At 49.1% G+C, this 13,453-nt stretch overlaps 1 protein-coding gene across 1 annotated transcript in view; it reads right to left on the bottom strand.

Moving 5' to 3' along the window:
* The window catches only part of PLEKHH1 (pleckstrin homology, MyTH4 and FERM domain containing H1), a 76,372-nt gene extending 72,924 nt beyond the window's left edge, over nucleotides 1-3,448 (bottom strand). Inside the window, exon 1 of the mRNA XM_064143934.1 lies at nucleotides 3,336-3,448. The gene's annotated coding sequence lies outside the window, so the exon portion shown is untranslated. The remainder of the gene's footprint in view (nucleotides 1-3,335) is intronic.
* Nucleotides 3,449-13,453: the final 10,005 nt, after the last annotated feature.

Raw genomic sequence — 13,453 nt, 5'->3', positions numbered from 1 at the left:
AGCCAGAACAGATATCAGTTCATTGGCTTTGTCAAAACACACTTATCAAAGGAACTTTTTACTTGCTCGCAGGCAAACTTGGTGCTATTCTGAATTGGGACCAAAGTAACAGACAAAGACTTGGGAGAGAGCAGTGAAGTTATTCAGCCTCATTGCCTTTGTAGGTGAGAAAAATTAAGATGCCCCTCTAGTTGTACCCACTTGCCAGGACACCTGGCTCATATTTTGTGTAGAAGAGACATGAGGTTCAGGTTACCCTAAGGGTACACATAATAGTCTAATTATACATAACACAGCCAGCCAGGTTATCTAACTTTGCCATTCTGAGTTAAGGAAGACACATTCTACACCCTTTAGCTACAAACATTACCTGTGAGTCATTTCATGCACAGGTTGCTTTGTTCAGTAATAGAAAGTTTTGCAGGCAGTGAATTGCCTGCCTTTCCAGTGACTTCTGAAACGTTATCCCAGGTCAGAAGGTAGACTTGAGTCAAACAAGGAACTGGCATACTCATGTCTGGTAAACTCCTCACTGCAAACACTGCAATAGGAAGGCAGGCCAGTATTCTACAAGGAGAACACCTACAGCTTTATAAAAATAGAGAAGCCATCCTTTTCCATAGCCTAGTCACAGAATCATAGAACCATAGATTCATAGACTCAACCAGGTTGGAAGAGACCTCCAAGATCATCCAGTCCAACCCAGCCCTAGCCAATCAACCAGACCATGGCACTAAGTGCCCCACCCAGGCTTGGCTTGAATACCTCCAGGGACGGTGACTTCACCACCTCCCTGGGCAGCCCATTCCAATGCCAATCACTCTCTCTGCTAACAACTTCCTCCTAACATCCAGCCTAGACCTCCCCTGGCACAACTTGAGACTGTATCCCCTTGTGCTGTTGCTGCTTGCCTGGCAGAAGATAACAACCCCACCTAGCTACAGCCTCCCTTCAGGTAGTTGTAGAGAGCAATGAAGTCAGCCCTGAGCCTCCCCTTCTGCAGCCCGCACACACCCAGCTCCCTCAGCCTCATCTCATAGGGTTTGTGTTCCAGGCCTCTCAGATGAGCTGCTTAAGTTACAGTATCGACTACATTTTGACAGATGGACTTTTAATTCTTGCTACTGAATCTGCCATTTTGCATGCCTTATTATTTGGTAATTCTCACTCATCTCAGTCAATTAGTTCTTTGATTTCCCCCCCTCCCCTACATATTGATCTTTTCCATATCAGATAAAGGATTTGTATAGTTCTATAGTACTTGTTGTTTTTTCCCTTTGGCACATAAAGAAGTTGGGAAACAGATACATTCAGGTTCAGCATTTCTGTTTTAGGAACTTGTAAATAGGAGGCAGCCACTTTTTTCAAACAGTCTGAGATGTTTCAAAACTTCATTCTTAAATGCATGCAGACATTTCTTAAAGAGCAGGTTGGTTTTCAGTGCTAGGCAACAAACACACAAACCCTATGAGGAGAGGCTGAGGGAGCTGGGGGTGTGCAGCCTAGAGAAGAGGAGGCTCAGGGAAGACCTCGTTGCTGTCTACAATTACCTGAAGGGTGGCTGTAGCCAGGTGGGGTTGGGCTCTTGTGCCAGGCAAGCAGCAACAGAAGGGAACACAGCCTCCAGTTGTGCCAGGGGAGGTCTAGGCTGGATGTTAGGAGGAAGTTGTTAGCAGAGAGAGTGATTGGCATTGGAATGGGCTGCCCAGGGAGGTGGTGGAGTCACTGTCCCAGGAGGTGTTGAAGCAAAGCCTGGCTGGGGCACTTAGTGCCATGGTCTGGTTGATTGGATAGGGCTGGGTGCTAGATTGGACTGGATGAACTCGGAGGTCTCTTCCAACCTGCTTGATTCTATGATCAAACAACTTAGAGCAGAGATAATGAGAGCTACAAAGCCCTTAGAACTTACTGAGGGAAAAATGTCTGAACCAACTACTAAACACAGATTTGAGACTGTACATTTGACTCTATCTATAATTTTTGACCCACATTTGACACAGCTCTGACACTAAATACTATATCCAAAATACATGTGAATATATTTACTTTGGTTGCCCATATCCAACTGTAATTCTGATGAAGGTAAATTTGGTATTAGAATGCTGGTTTTAAAGGGTTTTTGTTTTGTTTTTAGACCAGGATCAGAAAGTATCTCAGATGTTGGCTGGTCCAGACTAGAATTCAAAACACTTCAGAAACTTTTTCTATTTCCACTCAAAAAAGCCTTCTAAGAGTAAAATGCAATTAATCAGTGTGGAGAATACAGGTGCTGATAGAAATGCAAGTGTTCACAGCTTCGTTCATTCAGTGCAAACAGTGCAGACAAGTGAAAAAGTACTTCTGCATTTCAGATGTGTCTCCTCACCTCAGGAATCAGTTTACACAGGCAAGGGATTCAGTCAGCACAGGAGTGCTCTTCTTGGCACCTGCCACTAGACCTCACCAGGATCTGCTCAAGGTGATCCTGCTCTGGCAGGGAGGCTGGACCAGATGATCTCTCAAGGTTCCTTCCAGCCCCTGACATTCTATGATTCACCAGACCCTGCCTGAACACCGGAGCTGAATGCTGGTTTAACTCTCAGCTACCATCTGACTACAGAAGGAGTTAGTAGCAATGTGCTAAGTGTAACACATGAAAGGAGAGAGATTTCCTCCCGCGTCAGAACCAGGAACGTCAGGCCGCATGGATGACAGTCAAAGCTCATCGTGGAAACCCTGCACCACGAACTCTCTGCTCTCAGTCACCTCACTTTCCACTTCATAACCAGCTTCACCCCACGGCTTTTTAACCCTGATGCGTCAGAACGCTCAGCCACACGGCCATTTCCCCTTCACAAACGCGGCCTGGGACGTGCCCAGCTTGGGGAAAAAGTAACATGACAAAGCTGTAAGCAGGGCAGGGTTTGGCACGGGCCCGAGGGAAACCCGTGGAAAACCCTTTTCCCTCTACAGCAGTGCAGGTGGTTCGGCTAGAGAAAAATGCCCACGGGCAGGAAGAGGGCTTCTGGTTTTACCATTCTGCCTCCAGAGGTCTTGCCCTGCACAGCTTGGCTTACCGGGAAGACAGAAGACACCGCAAGATTTAATTACTCTTTGGCTGCACTTTTCCCCTCCCGACCCTCTCCACGCACCTACAGGGACCAAAGTCTCGGACCCGAAGGCAAACCTGTTTAAGTAGCAAACGTCAATCACTCCCAGAAGGCTGCCGTCGCTCCCCTCACTATCACCTTGAGACAAGAGAGGGCAGAACGGCTACGACAGCCAACCCCACACAGCCCAGCCCTTTGCAGACGACTCCTCGGCAGCTAGGAGGGGGCCCGGGTCGCCCCGCTCACCTTGGCCAGCGCGGGGATCTCGTCGCGGCGAAGCGGAGCCGGGCGGTGACAGGCGACGACGGCGGCGCCTGGAAGCTCCCGACCCGGCGCGGCCGCGGGGAGCGCGGCGCTGCTGGCCCTCGCCGCCGGCGGCTGCAGGGCGCAGGGTGGCAGGCAGGTGCCCGGCGCGGCTTCTGTCCCATTCAGCACTTTCCCATTCTCTCTCTCCCGTTTTCCTTCGAGCGGGAGAGCCCAGCTCAAATATCAGAGCCAGCCCTCCCGAATTGTGCAGGAACTGACATCAGCCGCCCAGGGCTTTTAACCCTTTCTCGGGCTTGGCGGCGAGGCAGGTGAGGCGGGCAGCACCCTGCTCCGGGTGCCGGGGCGGCCCGGGAGGAAGAAGACCTAGTCCCTATCGGAGACGAACCCGCTCAGCCCTGCAGCCGGTGCTGAGAGGGCATCTCGGGCCGGGCTCGCCGCGGCCGCCCTGAGCGCCTGTCGGCTGCCCCCTGAAGCGGGAGCGTTCCTGCTGCCCCCGCACCGGGCAGCCATTTTGTTCTGCCCAGCGCCGTCGGGCACCAGCCGAACCGAGCTGCCCAGCGCCTCCGGGCACCAGCCGAACCGGGCTGCCCAGCGCCGTCGGGCACCAGCCGAACCGGGCTGCCCAGCGCCGTCGGGCACCAGCCGAACCGGGCTGCCCAGCGCCGTCGGGCACAAGGCGAACCGGGCTGAAGGGCCCACCGCGGTCAGACCTCCTGCTGGCGGCAGGCTTCCTCAAGCCTACCAAGCGGACGGGTGTTGGTGTCCAGTCCTTGTCTCCCGAAATCCACCTTGCAGTTACCTCCCAGCCTCGTAGCTGATGCTCTCACACCATCCCCAGCCCTGAGGTGCAGCCGTGTTTAGCGTGAAGGAGCCAGGCTGGGAGCTGGCATCCACAGTCATGTTGCCCTCATCTCCCACCGACAGCCCGGAGGAGCCTGTGGAAGTTCAGGCTTCAGCTAGTGCCCCTTTCCCGGGTTGTAGGCCACCCCAGGGCATAGGGTTGGTGTCAGGACGGAGATGAAAACCCAGTTACCATCACGGTAGCTTTCCTGGCCATAGGACACCATCCCGCCCCACGGACCTGGGCCACCAGTCACGCAAGATGGCTCAGACAAGTCTCCAAGCCTTTCTCTACTTGCCAGCGCACAAACTACTTTACTCAGGGACAGAGCCACCACTTTCTGAGCAGCTTTACAAGCAGCAATCCCACGTATGCATATATATTAACTCCATGAATAGATATCACCTGCGTTGCTCAAGCATAGCTCACTGCCAAGGAAGGCTGGCACCCAAGCGGGGGTGCGCACAGAGCCTTGCGCTGCCTGCTGCTGCCCTCTGCCGCAAGCCAGCCTCTGCCACCTCGGGCTGCCTTGAACCCGCCCAGGGTCCCCAAATACTGAGCAGATTAAGGCAGGGACGTAAAAGTGAAAAGGGACCGGAGAGAGCCCAGGAAAGGGCTGCAGGACTCTCAGAGAGGCTCTCACTGAGCCTTTGGCTGATGTGCTTCAAAGTGACAGGTCACTCATTCTGGTTCAGGTTTAGCAACTACTTGCATCTTACTCTATCATCAGGCACATTACTCTATGAGGCTTTCTTCAGTGGGGATAACGACAGTCATGCTGACAGGAGAGATGGGCATGTGCAAACAAGGCAAGTGCAAGGTCAAGCACATGGGTTAGAACAATCTTAAGCACAAAACTAGCCCAGGTGATCACAGAATCACAGCAATGTGCAAGCTGGCAAAGCCCCTCAGGATCACCAAGTTCAACCTAGAACCCTACTCTGCAAGAGTCACCTTAAACTATAGCCCTAAGCACCACAGCCAAACCACCCTGAAACACAGCCAGGCTGCGTGACTCCATCACCTCCCTGGGCAGCTCATTCCACTCCCTGACCACTCTCTCCATGTAAAAACTTTTTCCTCATGTCCAGTCTAAACCTCCCCTGTCTCAGCTTGAGGCCATTCCCCCTTGTTTTGTCTCCAGCTACCTATGAGAAGAGCCCAGCAGCATCTTCTCCACAATGTCCCTTCAGGTAGCTATAGACAGCAATGAGATCTCCCCTCAGCCTCCTCTTCCTCACTCTACCCATCCCCAGCTCCCTCATTCTCTCCTCATCAGATTTATTCTCCAGGCCCTTCCTCAGCTTTGTTGCCCTCCTCTGGACCTGCTCCAGCACCTCCACATCTCTCTTGTATTGCAGTGCCCAAAACTGAACAGAACACTCAAGGTGTGGCCTCACCAAAGCCAAGTACAAGATAAGTGATGAGTGGATAAAGAGTAGCCCTGCCGAGAAGGACTTGGGAGTTTGGTGGATGAGCAACCGAGTATGAGCCAGAAATGCATTCTTGTATCCCAGAAAGTAAACTGTATCCTGGGATGCATCAAAAGATGTAGGTCACAGGGAGTGATTTTGCCCCTCTGCTCTGGTGAGACCTTGCATGGCATACTGTGGCCAGCTCTGTGGCCCCTAGCCTATGAAAGAAATAGATCTGCTTGAGTGGATCTAGACAGGGCCATAAAGACAATCAGGAGGGTGGAGCACCTCTCCTATGAGGACAGGCTTCGAGAGTTCAGGCTGTTTGGCTTGGTGAAAAGAAAGCTCCAGGGAGACATTATAGCAGCTTCCTAGTACTTAAAGGAGCCTACAGGAAGGATGGGAAGGGAGTCTTTATCAGGGAGTGTAGTTGGATAGGACAAGAGGCAGTGGATTCAGACAGAACAAGGGTATATTTAGATTAGATATTTGGAAGAATTTTTTTACTGAGTGGGTTCTTTACTGTGAGTGTGGTGAGACACTGGAACTCCTCAACCCAGAGAAGTTGTTGGTGTCCCCTCCATGGAAGTGTTCAAGGCAAGGCTGGATGCCACTTTGAGCAACCTGGTCTAGTGGGAGATGTCCCAGTCATAGAATCATAGAATGAGTCAGGGTTGGAAGGCACCACAAGGAGCAGCCAGTTCCAATCCCCCTGCCATGCCCAGGGACACCCTACCCTACAGCAGGCTGCCCACAGCCTCAGCCAGCCTGGCCTTAAACACCTCCAGCCATGGGGCCTCAACCACCTCCCTGGGCAGCCCATTCCAGCCTCTCACCACTCTCATGCTCAACAATTTCCTCCTCACATCCAGGGTGAATCTCCCCACCTCCAGCTTTGCTCCGTTCCCCCCAGTCCTGTCACTCCCTGAAAGCCTAAAAAGTCCCTCCCAAGCTTTTTTGTAGACCCCCTTCAGATCCTGGAAGGCCACAAGAAGGTCACCTGGGAGCCTCCTTTTCTCCAGACGGCACAGCCCCAACTCTTTCAGTCTGTGCTCACAGCAGAGCTGCTGCAGCCCTCTGAGCATCCTCCTGGCCCTTCTCTGGACACACTGCTCCTGACTCTGGCAGGGGCCATGGAACTAGATGACCTTCAATGTCCCTTCCAACCCAAACCATTCCATGTTTCTATGGTTCTGTGTATTTCTCTGGCCAATTTACATCTGCCTTTCACATGTCTCACTTTGCCACCATGAAAGGTGGTTTTATTTCCTCCAGAAAGTGAGTGTACCTTGTTGGGGAATGGCTGCACCAAAAAGATGATGTCTTGAGTGATTTTGTGAGATCCATAAATGCTCTAAAACTATACTTTGACTCTTGTTGAGGCTACTCACACAAAACAGAGTAGTCCAATGTAAAGGGACCTGAAACAATCTATAGAGAAGGAGGTAGGAAAACTGAAGAAAATACCCCCCCCTCCCCCCCCAAACCTACTAGTAATGCAAGTAACACTATCCACTAGGCATGGTTCAACGAGATCTCAGGTGTGATTGTCTGGTTCACAAATATTGCCTGGTCTGAGAACTGCTGCTTATTAAACATTTGTTGTAAACTCTTTCCTCACATTTCACTGGTGTCTTGGCAGAGAAACTATGGGTAGCAAAAAAACTTACTCTGCACAAATAAAAAGACTGAAGTGATTAAGTGGTTGAAATAGAGAAGTATAACTGGAAAGAGAAGATCAAGATTTGGAGTGACTAAAGGCAGACTATGAAACCTTCATCTTATTAATCCAAATAAGAAGTCGGATTGCCAAAGGCTCTGTGGATGTTGTAGTTCTCTAAAGGTTGTTTCAATTTAGATTTTTCACCTGTTTCCAGTTCCATGGGAGATTGGCTGAATGGAGCTGCCTGTTCCTTTATGGCTAAAAGACAAAGCCTGCATTACTGAGCTTGTTCAGGCAGAGGTGTCCAGGGAACCACGTGGAGATGGGCAAAGACTGAAAAGAAACAGGCATCTGGGGAGGAGCTCTCCCATTTGGCCAGCTGAACAGGGACAGACAAGAATACAGGCAGGAATGGAGCTGGCTGTTGAGATGGTGTCACCCAAAGAGATTTCTCCATCAATTTCAAGTGGAAGGGACTCCACTTGCCTACAATCTGTATGCTGTGTGTGAGCCTATATTAATCATTACTCCCAATGATCAAGGAACTGTAATAAATAACCAGAGCCAACATGATTTGTGGCTCTCTATAGGTATTTCAGAGGGCAAAAGGCAGCTTTATGCTTTAGAGAGTCCCCTCCTGAACTGAGGCTGGTCACAGACAAAATGGGAAGAGAAGCTATTCCTTTCGTGCTCCTCATCCTGTTCCTTTCAGCCATATCATGCAACCACAATATTTTTTCATCTGAATTTTATGAGGTAGTTTGATTCTTCCTTTAAAGGCACCAGTCATTTTCACCAGCAAAGCCAACAGGATTCTATCATTCCCTGAAATGTCAGTCTGGCCTTACATTTTTCCCAGGCAATGAAGCTTGACTGCCAGGACATTGCTCAGCCGCTGAACTTTATACCAAGTACCTCCCCAAGAACTGCCTGCACACACCTTGCTTTAACTCCTGGAGGCCCAGAATCACATCAGCCCTCACATAACCACGTGCTGCCATTTCTTTAATCAATTATTCCAAAGAGCTGTGCCTCCATAGGCCTTTCTGTCACTTCTGTTAACAAAACAGTTATCAAACACTTCTGAACTGAAAACGTGGCTTCCACAAATAATGCAAACAGAACAAGAGTTTTGACTTCAGAGGGAGAAGGTTGCAAAACAGGCAGTAATATCTCACATCTCCCATGTGATTTCCCTCGGCATAGTTATCTCTACTATGTCTGCTCAGGCATGCTATGTTAGGTCTTCACGACTTGCAGACAAATCATTCAGCAAGAAATAAAATATACTACAAGCAGCAAGTGTCTTAGTGACAACCAAACTCTCTGGTGCATCCAGAGGAACCAGCTTGGCACAGTTAGACTACAGTTATCACAATGTAAGCACAGGCTGCTTTGTTAGGAGCACCACGTCCAAGACACCTATGCAGATGGACAAAAAGAGAAATGAGAACCAGGTGTCTGAAGATGAGAACAGAAGAAACTCTGCTAGGCAACGTTTTCACAGTTCTGCAGGTGAGAGAGAGCATTACATTGCAGACAGTGCTGCTGAAAACTTACCAAAGGGGCAAGGATGCCAGCCAAACTGAGTGCCACTGAAAGCTCAATCCTATGAGGGAAAATGCCTACACAATACCAAGACAGTGCCTTGAGCAGTACCTGTTCGAGGTACTTTTCTCTCTCCACAGGGAACTTGGGCTTCATAACACAGTAATGTAAATCCCACCTATGTTACAGGTCTAAAAATGTTGAAAATGGCTTTTGTACCTAGCTCCTTTATTCCTCCTGGGCTTGCAACACGCAGACAGACATAACACAGACCTGCAAACCCCTGCATTGCTTCACTTCTTATCAGCAGTGACAAGCTCACGAAGCAGAAAGAGGGGACTGGCAGCTGTGCATCACCTCACTGCACAAACCAGTTGCTTGTGGGAGGACCCAGTGGGAGGGCCAGGAAACCATTGCCCTCCCGTACTTTGTCAGCTGGTTTTGAGCGTGGTGTGGTCATCACACTTCACACACAGGGCATAAAGGCACTGATGTGAACTGCCGAAGGCAGAGCTTGAGTGAGAGCATATGTTTTTACATCATGCAGTCTTGACTGGCACAGAGGGAAACAAAGGAGAATGATTATTTTCCTTAGGGAGTCATCCCAGGGGTAACTCCTGTGTTATTCTCAGTGTTCACAGCTCACACTTCGTTTCATCTCTGGATTTCTCCAATTTCAGCCTCCTAGTACCAGATTGCATTAAGTCTTTTTCTGCTACACTGAGAAGCCATCAACTATTCTTGAAGTAGTCCGTGACAAAAAAAACCTTAACTTTGTTCTCTACAAACCACATAGATTTAACATCTCTCATGATAACTGATGATTTCTAGTGCTTTTATTTGCAGCAGTTTCTTTAGGTCATAGAAAAGACATCTGGAGCTTAAAAAGTGAACTTGAGATTGTTTATCAGCATGCTAATATGTGCCTGTTAAACTCCTGTTCTAGAGGGGAGAAGTAAGGAGGATGGCATGTGAGAGTCACAGAAACATAGAATCAAGCAGGTTGGAAGAGACCTCCAAGCTCACCCAGTCCAACCTAGCACCCAGCCCTAGACAATCAAACCAGACCATGGCACTAAGTGCCCCAGCCAGGCTTTGCTTCAACACCTCCAGGCACAGCAACTCCACCACCTCCCTGGGCAGCCCATTCCAATGCCAATCACTCTCTCTGACAACAACTTCCTTCTAACATCCAACCTCCCTTGGCACAATTTGAGACTGTGTCCCCTTGTTCTGTCCCTGGGTGCCTGGCAGAAGAGATCAACCCCACCTGGCTACAGCCTCCCTTCAGGTAGTTATAGACAGCAGTGAGGTCCTTCCTGAGCCTCCTCTTCTCTAGGCTGCACACCCCCAGCTCCCTCAGCCTCTCATCACAGGGCTGTGCTCCAGGCCCCTGACCAGCTTTGTCACCCTTCTCTGGACACCTTCCAGCACCTCAACATCTCTCTTGAATTGAGGGGCCCAGAACTGGACACAGCACTCAAGGTGTGGCCTGACCAGTGCTGAGTACAGGGGCAGAATAACCTCCCTTGTCCTACTGGCCACACTGTCTCTGATCCAGACCAGGATGCCATTGGCTTTCATGGCCACCTGGGCACACTGCTGCCTCATCTTCAGCTACTATCTACCAGTAGCCCCAGGTCCCTTTCTTCCTGACTGCTCTCAGCCACTCTGAATCATAGAATCATAGAATCAACCAGGTTGGAAGAGACCTCCAAGCTCATCCAGTCCAACCTAGCACCCAGCCCTATCCAATCAACTAGACCATGGCACTAAGTGCCTTATCCCTTCTTTTTTTATTGTTTCTTGTAGTCTCTCATGAAGCCAGTAAAAAAGTCTTTCCTCTCAAGACAGAAAATGTGACAAAAATATTCTAATATGAAAAAAAATCCTCACTCCCACAGAAGTATTCCAACCAATATCACATTTGTCAGAAAGAAGGAAGAGTAATCATTTGCTCCCTTCACCTGGCTCCACTAGTCTGCATGGATAGACTTTTCTATCCACAGCTGAAGGCATTTATATGTTTCTCAGAGAAAAAGAGGAGGACACAAGAGCAGAACATCTCTTAGTCACTTTCATCAACGAGCTCAGATGAAGAAAACTGCCTTCTGGCAATGGCAATTACAGCAACACTCCACAGGATAGCAAGTGTGAGAAGTCAAGACCTAGACATCTAAACTCTAGATGTTTAAAGTCTTCACAGATGAAGCTCAGCATGTATCTCCAGCAAAATATTCTGCCATGCTTGCAAAAAATCCCTCCATAATCTCACAGGCAGAGTTCACTTTAGGATCTCCACTTCATTAACACCCAAAGTACAACTTTCTTGTTACTGCAGGAGCACTGTAGCATCTCACTATCCAGAGTTTTAGGCCAAATGTTTCATTTTCCTCCTTAGGAAAGACTCTATCTTACATAACTATCCCACCACCATCAGGAAAAAAAAAAAGGGGGGTGGATGTCATGGAGGGCCCATAGGCCCGAAAATAGGCTTATTTATGCCTTGCCCTGCCTGGACATGTTTTTCTGCCCATAACCAGAGGTAAACACATAACGAGCACAAAGGGGCACAACAGACCTGGTGCCACAAAGCCTGGCCTGCCCAGGACCCCTGATTGTGTAAGGTGGTTGTGTAAGCCCCCACACCCCCAGCTCGTGCCTGCCTAGTGTAAAGCCCATGCTGTTCCCATATTTGGGAGGTCCAGACTTGTGGCTTTTGCCTGTTAGGGTAAGCTTTGGCTAACTGCCAACCTGATCAGTCATTCTGGTGTCCAAAGGGCCATTAATCTCAGCCCACATTTGATAAATAGAGGCACACAGGTGAGCAACGTGCTCTAGCTCCCCTGCACTGCTCATACTCGCTTGCTCAGGCTCCCTTGCTCGCTCACTGACACATTATTAGGCTTAGACTCACCAGCACTGCTCCTTGCTTATGCCTGCATGCCTATTTGCTTTGCTGTTATTCCGGAGACAGTATCTCCCATAGTCTCCCAATCAGCTGCACACACCTGCATGCCACTGCAGTGAGTTATCAGGACCAGATCCTGTATTGCCTTCCTTTACCTATGGAGCTCAGACTCCCATGTAGCTCGGGCATCCTACTGTATGCCTGCTGCCTTATCACTGCCTGATAAGCACTACTGCTGCCGAGTTACCAGGAAGCAGACTCCACTTGTCTGCACGCGATCAGCCTGCTAGCCAGCATGAGACTGTGCTCAGACTGCACAGCATCATACCTGAGGTCCTTCCAAGAATCCTTGGATAGAGTGTCCAGGAGAAGCCAGGAGACAAGGTCAGAGATTGCATCCTTCACCAGGAGAACAAGGTCAGAGACTGTCATTTGTCCAGAAGCCAGGAAGATTCTCCTTTCCCCTGAAGCCAGGAGGATTCCAGCCTCAAAGTCCACGGGCAAAGATTCCCCTGAAGTTTGGACACTGGCATAGGCTGTGACGTAGCCCCAGAGAGTAATTGATAGTTAATAAGAATTTGTAAGTAAATGCTTTAATGCCTCTGTAATTTCTATTGCCTCCTGCCATAGAGCAGAAAGAGCTTTCAGCCCACCTGCTGGGCAAGCAGCGTATCGACCCCAAGCGGTATTTGTTGCGGGGAAAAATCCTCTCTCTGTTTATAGTTTGAACTGTTTGCTAGTTATTAATAAGTGATGGTTTGGTATTGTTCCTAGAATGCCTTCATGACTGTGTATATCATTTTAATATTAAAATACAGTGGTTGAGGGTGGTGAGAGTTCAGAATATTGAAGTTAATAAATATATATATTTAGAGAATATTATCTCACATCAATTAATTTCTCCCCTCCACCACAATTGGCACAGGTGGCAGAATACTCCTCCGTGACAAATTGGCATAGTCTCCAGGATACCCCTCCACAATGCTGGGGGGTGGAATTCTTGTTTTTACAATCAGCTCTTGAAGAAATAACTGATCTGTCAGAAGTCAATAGGCATAAGGGTTATCCAGCACAGAAAGTACTGTACACACAAATGCCCAGCACAGAGCAAGCAAGTAAAACTAAAGGGTAGTTAAAAGAAGAAGAAAAAAAAAAGATGGATCTTGTGGAAAGTTGGTTGGAAAGTTGGGAGAATCTCAAACGTTTCCAAAATTGTTAAATCAATACTTTTAAGTAAAAGTAGGTCCCAGCTTGCCTTCTGTTTGAGTGCTGATCTGAGAACTTCAGCGTGGGCACCTGGGGTAGCTATGCGGTCAGCGCAGGAGAGGCTGCACAGAACATCATGCTCTGATGCAGGTTCCTTGCATCTCCTAAACCAGTAGGATGATCTGCTCTGACTGGGAGTGGGGGGGAGAAACCACTAGTAAGAGGTGGTGTGAGACTGTGGGAAGGGTTTTGGCTGCCTTCCTAGTCTTGCACTGAAGTCATGCCTGCAGTTGCCAGACATCAGGGTGGGGTGTGGAGAAGAACACAGTTAGCTGCCATTCCACTGGACTCCTAATTGCAGAGCCTTCATTGTTGGAACCAGTGGGCAGGCTATCCTCCATGGGAGTGCAGGAGGCAGGCTATGTTAGCTGCACAGGTTTTTGGCTGCTTTCCTGGTCTCGCACTGGAGCCAGGCACATAGTTCCCAGATGTTTGTGATGTCTGCTCTGGGAT

This window comes from Pogoniulus pusillus, chromosome 1 (assembly GCF_015220805.1).
Source record: "Pogoniulus pusillus isolate bPogPus1 chromosome 1, bPogPus1.pri, whole genome shotgun sequence".
NCBI lineage: Eukaryota > Metazoa > Chordata > Aves > Piciformes > Lybiidae > Pogoniulus > Pogoniulus pusillus.
Note: the sequence above shows the minus strand (reverse complement) of the source record. Positions and strands in the feature narration are given on the sequence as shown.